General features: G+C 42.7%; 1 protein-coding gene and 1 pseudogene across 10 annotated transcripts in view; both read left to right on the top strand.

Moving 5' to 3' along the window:
- The window catches only part of CDKAL1 (CDK5 regulatory subunit associated protein 1 like 1), a 678,378-nt gene that overhangs the window by 81,954 nt on the left and 585,270 nt on the right, over window positions 1-11,154 (top strand). The gene's annotated exons all lie outside the window — the stretch shown is intronic.
- Window positions 9,801-10,739, top strand: LOC102975852 (prothymosin alpha-like; annotated as a pseudogene).

The following is an 11,154-nucleotide window of genomic DNA, read 5'->3' as shown; positions in this document are numbered from 1 at the left end:
TTCCTTCTAGTGTAGTTTTCATTTCAGTTATTGTATTGTTCATCTCTGTTTGTTTGTTCTTTAATTCTTCTAGGTCTTTGTTAAACGTTTCTTGCATCTTCTCGATCTTTGCCTCCATTGTTTTTCTGAGGTCCTGGATCATCTCACTATCATTATTCTGAATTCTTTTTCTGGAAGGTTGCCTATCTCCACTTCATTTAGTTGTTTTTCTGGGGTTTTATCTTGTTCCTTCATCTGGTACATAGCCCTCTGCCTTTTCATCTTGTCTATCTTTCTGTGAATGTCTCTTGGTCATTTAGTAGTGTATTGTTTAGCCTCCATGTGTTTGTATTTTTAAAGTTTTTTTCTTGTAATGGATATCTAGTCTCATAGTGTTGTGGTCGGAAAAGATAATTGATACAATTTCAATTTTCTTAAATTTACCAGGGCTTGATTTGTGACCCAAGATATGATCTATCCTGGAAAATGTTCCATGAGCACTTGAGAAAAAGTGTATTCTGTTGTTTTTGGATGGAATGTCCTATAAATATCCATTGAATCCATCTTTTTTAATGTGTCATTTAAACTTTTTGTTTCCTTATTTATTTTCATTTTGGATGATCTGTCCATTGGTGAAAGTGGGGTGTTAAAGTCCCCTACTATGATTGTGTTACTGTTGATTTCCCCTTTTATGGCTGTTAGCATTTGTCTTATTTATTGATGTGCTCCTGTGTTGGGTACATAAATATTTACAATTGTTATGTCTTCTTCTTGGATTGATTCCTTGATCATTATGTAGCGTTGTTCTTTGTCTCTTGTAATAGTCTTTATTTAAAGTCTATTTTGTCTGATATGAGAATTGCTACTCCAGCTTTCTTCTGATTTCCATTTGCATGGAATATCTTTTTCCATCCCCTCACTTTCAGTCTGTATGTGTCCCTAGGTCTGAAGTGGGTCCTTTGTATACAGTATATATATGGGTCTTGTTTTTTAATTATTTTGGGTTTGTTTTTGTAGGTCTTTTCCTTCTCTTGTGTTTCCTGCCTAGAGAAGTTCCTTTAGCATTTGTTTTAAAGCTGCTTTGGTGGTGCTGAATTCTCCTAACTTTTGCTTGTCTGTAAAGGTTTTAATTTCTCCCTCGAATCTGAATGAGATCCTTGCTGGGTAGAGTAATCTTGGTTGTAGGTTTTTCCCTTTCGTCACTTTAATTATGTCCTGCCACTCCCTTCTGGCTTGCAGAGTTCCTGCTCAAAGATCAGCTGTTAACCTTACGGGGATTCCCTTGTATGTTATTTGTTGCTTTTCCCTTGCTGCTTTTAATATTTTTTCTCTGTGTTTAATTTTTGATAGTTTGATTAATATGTGTCTTGGTGTGTTTCTCTTTGGGTTTATCCTGTGTGGGACTCTGTGCTTTCTGGACTTGATTGACTATTTCCTTTCCCATGTTAGGGATGTTTTCGACTATCAACTTTTCTAATATTTTCTCAGACCCTTTCTTTTTCTCTTCTTCTTCTGGGACCCCTGTAATTCAAACGTTGGTGAGTTTAATGTTGTCCCAGAGGTCTCTGAGACTGTTCTCAATTCTTTTCATTGTTTTTATTCTGCTTCCTGGCAGTTATTTTCACCATTTTATCTTCCAGGTCATTTATCCGTTCTTCTGCCTCAGTTATTCTGCTATTCATTCCTTCCAGAGTATTTTTAATTTCAGTTGTTGTGTTGTTCATCACTGTTTGTTTGCTCTTTAATTCTTCTAGATTCTTTTTAAATGTTTCTTGTATTTTTTTCTGTTCTGTTTTCGAGGTTTTGGATCGTCTTTTCTATCATTAGTCTGAATTCTTTTTCAGGTAGCTTGCCTATTTCATCTTCATTTATTTGGTCTTGTAGGTTTTTATCTTGTTCCTTTGTCTGTAACATATTTTTTTGTTGTTTCTTTTTTTTTTTTTTGATCGGTGGGGCTGTATTCCTGTCTTACTGTTTGTTTGGCCTGAGGCACCCAGCACTGCAGTTTGCAGGCAGTTGGATAGTGCCAGGTCTTGGTGCTGAGATTAGGACCTCTGGGTGGCCTCACTCTTTTTAGTATTCCCCGCGCTCTGAGGTTCTCTGTTAGTCCAGTGGTTATTACTCGGAGCTCACACCACAGGAGCTCAGACCTGACCTCCGGCCTGGGAGCCAAGATCTCGCCAGCTGGTTGCTGGGGTTCCTCCTGTCCCCATAGGTGTCTGTGGTCCCCTACCGGTGCCTGGTAGGTGCCCTAGTTGTACGGAGACACAAATTTCACGTCCTCCTTGTCCACCATCTTGACTCCACCTGTCTCTCTTTGGCTTTTAAAGTAGATATTCCTTTAATATAGACATTTACAAAAAACCCAGTTTGCTGATAATCTTTATTGGTCCTGCCACTGACATTGTTCCCATAAAACTGATGCTTCTTTTCCTATCAGAGAAAAAATACTTCCATGTGGATAGTCATATTCCATGTTTTTTAATGCCTTTCATTCTCTTGCAGTTTTTTGATGGCAGCCTTGTATTCTTATGTTGCCAAGCAGCCTGTCCCTCTAATTGCCTCTTGGTTTCAAAAAAAAAAAAAAAAAAAAAGATGTTTGCAGAAAAGTTGCAGGAGCACTACAGAAAATCTTTTCCTTTTCCTTTTCCTTTTCTAAGCCGTTTGAGAGTAAGCTGTTCACTTTTGCCTCATCACCCCCAAATACTTTAGTGTCTGTTTTCTGCAAAGTTATTGTCCAACAAAAACCACAACACTGCCATCAAAAATGGGAATTGGCCCTCAGACCTGCCTACCATCTCTTCTTCACTCCTCACACAGGTTATCCCTATAATGTCATTTATAGCAAGAGGATTTTGCGTTGAGGTGTCATGTCTCCTTAAGACTTTTTAAATCTGGGCCAGTTTCTCTCTCTTTCCTTGCCTTTTTATCATTGTCATTTTTGAGGAGTACAGGCCAGTTATTGAATGATCCTCCCATGATTTGTGTTTGTCTAATGTTTCTCCTGAGTAGGTTCAAGTTAGGCATCTTTGGTAGCAATATCTTCAAAATTGATCCTCTTAGTGCATCCTATCCAGTGACACCTGATTTGGATTTGTCCCATTATTGGTGATGTTAACTTTGATCAGTTGATTAAGGTGATGTCTGCCAAGTGTCTGTACTGTAAGGTTATTTTTTCCTGTTGTTAATAATGTATTTTGTGAGAGGGTTCCTTGAGCTATGTAAATTTCCTCATCAAACTTTCACCTCTCTCGAACTCCTGTACTCTGCACCTTGGTGCGTCCCTACAGAGATGGCCTCCTCACCCCTCCCGGATTCCAGTGCCCTGTGAGCACCCCCTCCTAACACCTCGCAGGGCCATCCTCCTGCGTGCGTACTTTCCTCACCCTGTTTATGGTCTGACAGCAGACACTGAGCAGCTGCCACCCCTGCTCCATGCGGCGGCCCTCGTCACCTCCACTGGGCTTGGGCTTCACAGGCCAGGCTGTCCTTACGTGCGTATGCCCACCTCACTGTGCTCCAGCTCTGACACCCACTCTGGGCTGCCCCCTGCAGGGATGCCATTCTTGCTTTTCCTGGGCGCTGAGACCCTGGGCTGGGCTGTGCGCCTTGGTGGATGCTCCTGCTCTGCTCAGGCTCTGCCGCCTGGTGTCAGGCCACTGTCCTTTGTGACCGTCCCTCCCTTCTTCATTTCTCATCCACTGATCCCCCATGCAGAGTCACCCTCCTGTACAGATGCCTTTCTCCTCCTGCCTGTGCTCTGACAGCGTCCTCCCCTTGGATGGGCTCTGATACCACCCACCTCCCCCAGCGTGACTGCTGACCTTGCTCGGCCCCACCCCATCACCTTGTACGCAGTCAGGGGTGCTCCAGTCTCCTCTTAGTTGTTACATTCTTATCCAGCCCCCAGATGTTTGCTTTCTCATCTCTGTTTTCTACTTCATAGCTCTTTATACGAGGAGTATAGATAATTTATAGCATTCTAAATGTAAACTTTATTTTCTTTCTTTTTTTAAACAAATTAATTAATTTATTTTTATTTTTGGCTGTGTTGGGTCTTCGTTGCTGTGCGTGGGCTTTCTGCAGCTGTGGTGTGTGGGCTTCTCACTGCGGTGGCCTCTCCAATTGTAGAGCATGGGCTCTAGGCGTGCGGGATTCAGTCGTTGTGGCACTCAGGCTTAGTAGTTGTGGCTCACGGGTTCTAGAGCGCAGGCTCAGTAGTTGTGGCGCACGGGCCTAGTTGCTCTGTGGCATGTGGAATCTTCACAGGCCAGGGATTGAACCCGTGTCCCCTGCATTGGCAGGAGGATTCTCAACCACCGCGCCACCAGGGAAGCCCTAAACTTTATTTTCTCTAGAGGAAAGTAGATGACTATAATCTGTGACTAAATGTGCAAAGCTTAGTTGTTGTAGGCATCACGAAAGAAGTAATCCCTAATACACGGGAGTTAAGGCAACATTGCCATTTCCCTCAAAAGGGAAATAGCGCAGATTTCAAAGTGCTTCAGTTCACCTGTTAGAGACACAGGTCGTCCTGGCCCTGCCTCCTGGTTTCCAGTTTAGGACGCCTCTCTGCAAGTCACAACATCTTTCTATCCCTGTTTCCTCATCCATAAGATGGGGATCATAAATACTTACTTCATGGGGCTGCTGGGGAGATTAGCTGAGATAAAAGTATTTGAAAATGCTTCGCAAAGGGTAAAACGCTATGCACATGTGGTTTTTTAGTTCTAATTTATTGCATAGTCAAATGGAAATCTACAGGAAATTAAGTCAAGCATCTTAATTGCACTTGTGATTTCTAGGCGAATTCCCTCTGATTCATAAGGCAGAGAAGAGGTCAGCATAGTTTTTGCTTTTCGCTACCACTTGAAGCCCATTGTTCTGTGGCCATTACTCAGTCAGGCACGCGCTCCTCTTTTGAAGTCCTGCCCACCCGTTCTGCCTCTGTGACATGGTTCCACCTCCTTGATGATCTTTACCCCTGGTGTACAGGAGTCCTCCTCACTGCGGTTCCTGCTGTCCGTCTTCTTTGGTGACATCAACATCGTCGACCTTATATGAGTTCTGTCATGCGTTTACAGTTGTTTGTGGCGCAGTTCTGCTCACACAGATCACTGGATAGTATCTTAAAGTGAACGTGTCTAATGCCCAAGTTACACTCTTTTCCTCTGACCTGCGCTTCCCTACAGCTTCCACTTACGTTACTGGTGTCACTCTGCATTAGCCTTGTAGGTTAGAAACCTTCCATCTTCACTCTGTCATTTCCCATATGTAATCAGTCACTGAATTCTTTTGTTTTTGCAGAAACCTCTTTCCCACTGGAGGCTTCCTTTTCCCATAGTTAACAGCCTACCTCTGTCCCTTATTACCTAATCTCTGAACTATCGATGTAGCCTTCTTCAAGGCCACTGTTAGAACCTTGGCTTGGCAGGTTCCAGCATGGGCCTCTCTTGAATAATTGGATGAAGAGAGGGCCCTTGGGGTCAAAGTCAACTCTCTGAGGGGCCAGCCCTTCCAGATGAGCCATTTGGATGCTATAGAACATGACTCCGGAGACCTTGCGAACCTCCAGATGGTTGGGATCAAGCTTGGGGAAGAAGCTCTGCCTTGTCAGGCCCAGACTCGTGTCTGAAAGCCTCTAGAATCCAGGAAGACCTGATGTTTAGAATATGAGTGCCATTATCAAAATACAGCTACTGTTAATATTTTGGCATATTTCCTTCTAATCTATTTTTTAAAAAATTTATTTGTTTTATTTATTTATTGTTGGCCGCATTGTGTCTTTGTTGCTGTGTGTGGGCTTTCTCTAGTTGTGGCCAGCGGGGGCTGCTCTTCAGTGCAGTGCGCGGGCTTCTCATTGTGGTGGCCTCTCTTGTTGCGGGGCACGGGCTCTAGGCGCACAGGCTTCAGTAGTTGTGGCTCTCAGGCTCTAGAGCACAGGCTTAGTAGTTGTGGTGCATGGGCTTAGTTGCTCCACGGCATGTGGGATCTTCCCCGACCAGGGCTCGAACCCATGTCCCCTGCATTGGCAGGTGGGTTCTTAACCACTGTGCCACCAGGGAAGCCCTCTAATCTATTTTTAATGCATAGGGTTTTTATTTTACTTTTTCTATAATTATATGTATAAATTTCATAATGTATTAAATGAAAAAATTATTTCTGTGATAATTTTGTAAGTGTAATTAAAAAAAAATTGTCAGTACACAGTGTTCCATAGAATGAAAAGTTGCTGCTGTTATTCTTGTTAGAGCAAGAAGATCCCCTGGAAGAAATATCAGATTCTCTATCAGAGCTTGACCCCAGCTTTTGCTGAAAGTTGTATTTCTCTAGAGTTAACTTTTTTAAAGTTGTATTTCTCTAGAGTTAACTTTTTTTTTTTTTTTTTTGCGGTACGCGGGCCTCTCACCGCTGTGGCCTCTCCCGCCGCGGAGCACAGGCTCCGGACGCGCAGGCCCAGCGGCCATGGCCCATGGGGCCCAGCCGCTCCGCAGCATGTGGGATCCTCCCGGACCGGGGCAGGAACCCGTGTCCCCTGCATCGGCAGGCGGACTCTCAACCACTGCGCCACCAGGGAAGCCCTACATCACCAGCCGCTCCGCAGCATGTGGGATCCTCCCGGACCGGGGCACGAACCCACGTCCCCCGCATCGGCAGGTGGACTGTCAACCACTGCGCCACCAGGGAAGCCCTAGAGTTAACTTTTTGATTGCTGACAGGAACTAGTCTATTTGCCCCGGAAGTTTGGTCTTGATGAGTACTCATTAACGCACCTTTCTGCTGCCCTGATCTTTGCTACTTTGCTCATTTGTTCATTCATGCATTTCTCCTCCGTCCTCCCTTTCTTTCTTACTCTCTCTCCCTGCCCTGCCTTCCCCTCTTTTCTCCTCTCACTCCCTCCTTCCCTCTCTCACTACCTTCCCTTCCTCCCTTCTTTCCCTCCATCCACAATAAGAGCATATTTTCTTCTAAGTCCTCAGCTTGGCTCTGGGGATTTAAAGATGAATAGACAATTGAGGGACTCACACTAAGGGGGGGACACATTTATGAATCTTTGCCAGGATGTGCCACTAGCTCATCTGTGCACACACGGGGAGCAGTGCCTTACTCTTTCCGAAGAGGGTAGAGAAGGCTTCCTGGGGTGATGACATGTACCTGAGTTGTGAAAGGTGAGTAGGAGTTTGCTAGGGCAGGTGGGTGGAAGAGACATTTAGGCAGAGGGCACAGAAGTGAGAACAGTGGTGATGGTGTGGCTCAAGCTTATCTGTAATATTTTGTTATTGTTGTTGTGTTTTTTAAGCAGTTTTATTGAGATAATGATTCTCCTACCATACACCATTTGAAGTGTACAATTAAGTAGTTTTTAGTGTATTCACAGCCTTGTGCATTCATCACCACAGTCAATTTAAAACATTTTCATTGCCCCAAACAAACTGCTTTAGCTCTCACCCCTCAGTCCTCCTTGCTCGCTTTCCCAGACCTGGGTAATCAACAGTCTGCTTTCTGTCTCTTTTGATATTTCATTTAAGTGGAATCATATGACGTGTGTCCCCTTGTGACTGACCTCTTTCACTTATCAGGTTTTCAAGGTCCATCTGTGTTATAACATGTATCACTACTTCATTTCTTTTTATTGCCTAATAATATTCCGTTGTGTGGATATACCACATTTTATTTCTCCATTCATCACCTGAATGATGTTTGGGTTTTTCCTACTTCTTGGCTATTAGGGATAATGCTGCTATGGACATTGATGTACAATTTTTTGTGTGGACATATAGTTTTATTTCTCTAGGCTATACACCCAGAAAAGGAATTTCTAGATCATATGTTAACTCTATGCTTAACAATTTGAGGAACTGCCAGACTGTTAGCTATACTAATAGTCAAATTAGCCATACTATTTTACATTCTGATCAGCAGTGCATGATAGTTCCAATTTCTCTATGTTCTCGTCAACACTTGTTATTATTTTATTTTATTTATTTTTATTATAGTCATCCTAGTAGATGTGAAGTGGTAACTCCTGGTAGTTTTGATTTGCATTTTCCTGATGGGTATTGATGTTGAGCATCTTTTCATGTGATGATGATTTATTTGTATATCTTTGGAGAAATGTCTATTCAGAGCTCTTGACCATTTTTAATCAGATTATTTGCCTTTTTTAAATCATTGAATTGTAATAAATTTTTTTTTTATAAATAATATATATTTTTTAACCCCACATTTGTTTATTTATTTATTTTTGGCTGCGTTGGGTCCTCGTTTCTGTGCAAGGACTTTCTCCAGTTGTGGCAAGTGGGGGCCACTCTTCATCACTGTGCGCGGGCCTCTCACCATCGCGGCCTCTCTTGTTGCGGAACACGGGCTCCAGATGCTCAGGCTCAGTAGTTGTGGCTCACGGGCCTAGTTGCTCCGCAGCATGTGGGATCTTTCCAGACCAGGGCTCGAACCCGCGTCCCCAGCATTAGCAGGCAGATTCTCAATCACTGCGCCACCAGGGAAGCCCGAATTGTAATAATTTTTATATTGTCTCTAGTGTTTTGAAGCAAAATTAAGACTAGAATACTTTACTTTTGACTTTAAGTAGAAAATGACTCAATCAAAATTTTGAATCACCTAAAAGAAAGAAAATTTAAATCTGAAAAGTAGATTTGGAGATATGGGATATCAATATTAATTTTCAAAAGTGGTAACATTAATATATTCCACAAGTCAAATTCTAGTTAAATGATCTTACTCGTTTTATTAAGCTAATTCTCCCTATTTATGTGCACTGGTGTCAGATAATCAAATACTCGCTTCTCTCAGGAAGTCCCCAGCTGCTGTGACAAATGGGCAAGGTTTTCTAATCGATTTTTTTCCCAAATTATCCTTTAAGGCAATGGTTTTTCTTCTCTTTGTCTCTTATTCTTTGTCTCAAATTGGTAAAACATATTTGTAATTTTAGAAAGTTTGATACTGTCATTTGGGGATATTATTTATGAATATCTGTCAATCAATTGAACAGCAATTATTGGATGCCCACTTAGGTATACAGTTGGCTCATTTTGTTTCTCTCCGGGAGTCATAGTCAAATTATATAACATTGGTGTGGTGTGGGCATTAACAAGTCCGAATGGACACTGGCTTTAAAGTACTTCAGTCACAGTCAGTTTCATTATTCCAGTCATAGATCTTTGTTATTCTTCTTTGTACTTTGAAGTCCAGTGAACCTATGCCTAGTCCATAGCTTTATTTATTTTATTTTATTTTATTTTTTTTTTGCGGTACGTGGGGCCTCTCACTGCTGTGGCCTCTCCCGTTGCGGAGCACAGGCCCAGGACGCGCTGGCTCAGCAGCCATGGCTCACGGGCCCAGCCGCTCTGCGGCATGTGGGATCTTCCCAGACCGGGGCACGAACCCGTGTCCCCTGCATCGGCAGGCGGACTCAACCACTGCACCACCAGGGAAGCCCCATAGCTTTATTTTTGATCTGGATCTTTCCTCCCTTGGCAGTATCCTATGGATATTTCTCTTTAGATTACCAAACTGGTAATTGTTTTGACCCAGTAAGTTTGCTGGGTCAAAATCCTAGAGGTAGCTCTGGTATTAGCGATAATAATATTCAGCAGATAACCTAAACTTCCCTTCAAGGAGATACTTCTGTATTCTATAATTGGTCATGGAAGTGTACCATTCCAAGCAGATGAATCAAGTTATCGATTTGTGCTAAACAGTTGAGCATTGTATATAATCTGAATGGAAACCAGGTGTTTTGCAAATTTGCTAGTGAGTGGTTTCTCTAGGTTGTTATGATTTGCTCTTTGGCTAAATAGAACTCTTTTCAATATACCACTTTTAAAATGTTTGAATTAGGAAGGAAATTTTCCATGGAATACATGAATGTAAAGATACAATTGGACTAGTCAGCTGCTCTGAAAAGCCATCTTTTCATTCTCCCTGAGACTGGCTCCCTGTTCACTGCAGCCACAGGTCTGTATGCCTCCTCCGCAGACATGGACTCAGGCTGCTTCATTGCCAGAGTCCCCGAACTGGGGCTTTCTTTTTTGTCTGCTGCATTGGATCTCTGGTGTGCCCCACCATGTCAGACACGGCCATGGACACCAGCTCTGAGATCATCACCAAGGACTTAAAGGAGAAAAAGGAAGTTGTGGAGGAGGTAGAGAGTGGAAGAGGTATACTGCTAATGGGAAGGCTAACGAGGTAAATGGGGAGCAGGAGGCTGCCAGTGAGGTAGAAGAAGGTGGGGAGGAAGTGGAGGAGGGGGAAGGAGGCTGTGGGGCGGAAGAGGGTGGAATGAAGACAAGGAGGCTGAGGCAGCTCCGGGCAGATGGGCAGCTGAAGGTGACAAGGATGGCAGTGTTGACACCAAGAAGCAGAAAACTGATGAGGATGACTAGACAGCAAAAAAGAAAAAGTTAAACTAAAAGAAAAGGGTGTGTGGGGAGAAGGCCACCCTGAGCCATTCACCCCCCACTTCCTCTCTCAGAATCTAAACATTGGAGGAGAGAGGCCCCCAGGCTGCCCACTGCGGGCAGAGTCACCTGCAGGTGACGCGTGCTCCCCACCACCCAACCAAACCCACAACGTGAATTTGCAACAGGAGAAGAAAAAAACCCAGATCTTTCAAGGTCCTGCTTCTTTTCTTAAAGGTGACATGGAAGACAAACTTACGGTTACCAAAGAGGAAAACCGGGGTGGGGGGGGATGAATTAGGTGTTTGCTATTTATATATACACACTACTATATGTAAAATAGATAACCAACAAGGGCCTGCTATAGCACAGGGAACTCTATTCAATATCTTGTAATTACCTATAATGGAAAAGAATCTGAAAAAGAATAGATTTATATATATACCAATATGTATATATTTGTTTAACTGAATCACTTTGCTGTATGTTTGAAACTAACACAACATTGTAAATCAGCTATACTTCAATTAAAAAAAAAGTGCTTTCAAAAGGAAGATTTGTTTGTATTTTAATTTGCATTTTTATTTTTGAACATACTGTTAGGGGTCAGCCATTTTTAATGATCTTGGATGACCAGACCAGCCTTTGGAGTGTTTTCTGTCCTACTTCAGACTTTACTTGTTGTGTGACCATGTTCATTATAATCTCACAGGAGAAAAAACAACGGGTTAAAAAAAAAAAGCAAAAAAAAAAAAAA

Source organism: Physeter macrocephalus, chromosome 18 (genome assembly GCF_002837175.3).
Source record: "Physeter macrocephalus isolate SW-GA chromosome 18, ASM283717v5, whole genome shotgun sequence".
NCBI lineage: Eukaryota > Metazoa > Chordata > Mammalia > Artiodactyla > Physeteridae > Physeter > Physeter macrocephalus.
This window is presented reverse-complemented; position numbering and strand designations above follow the sequence as displayed.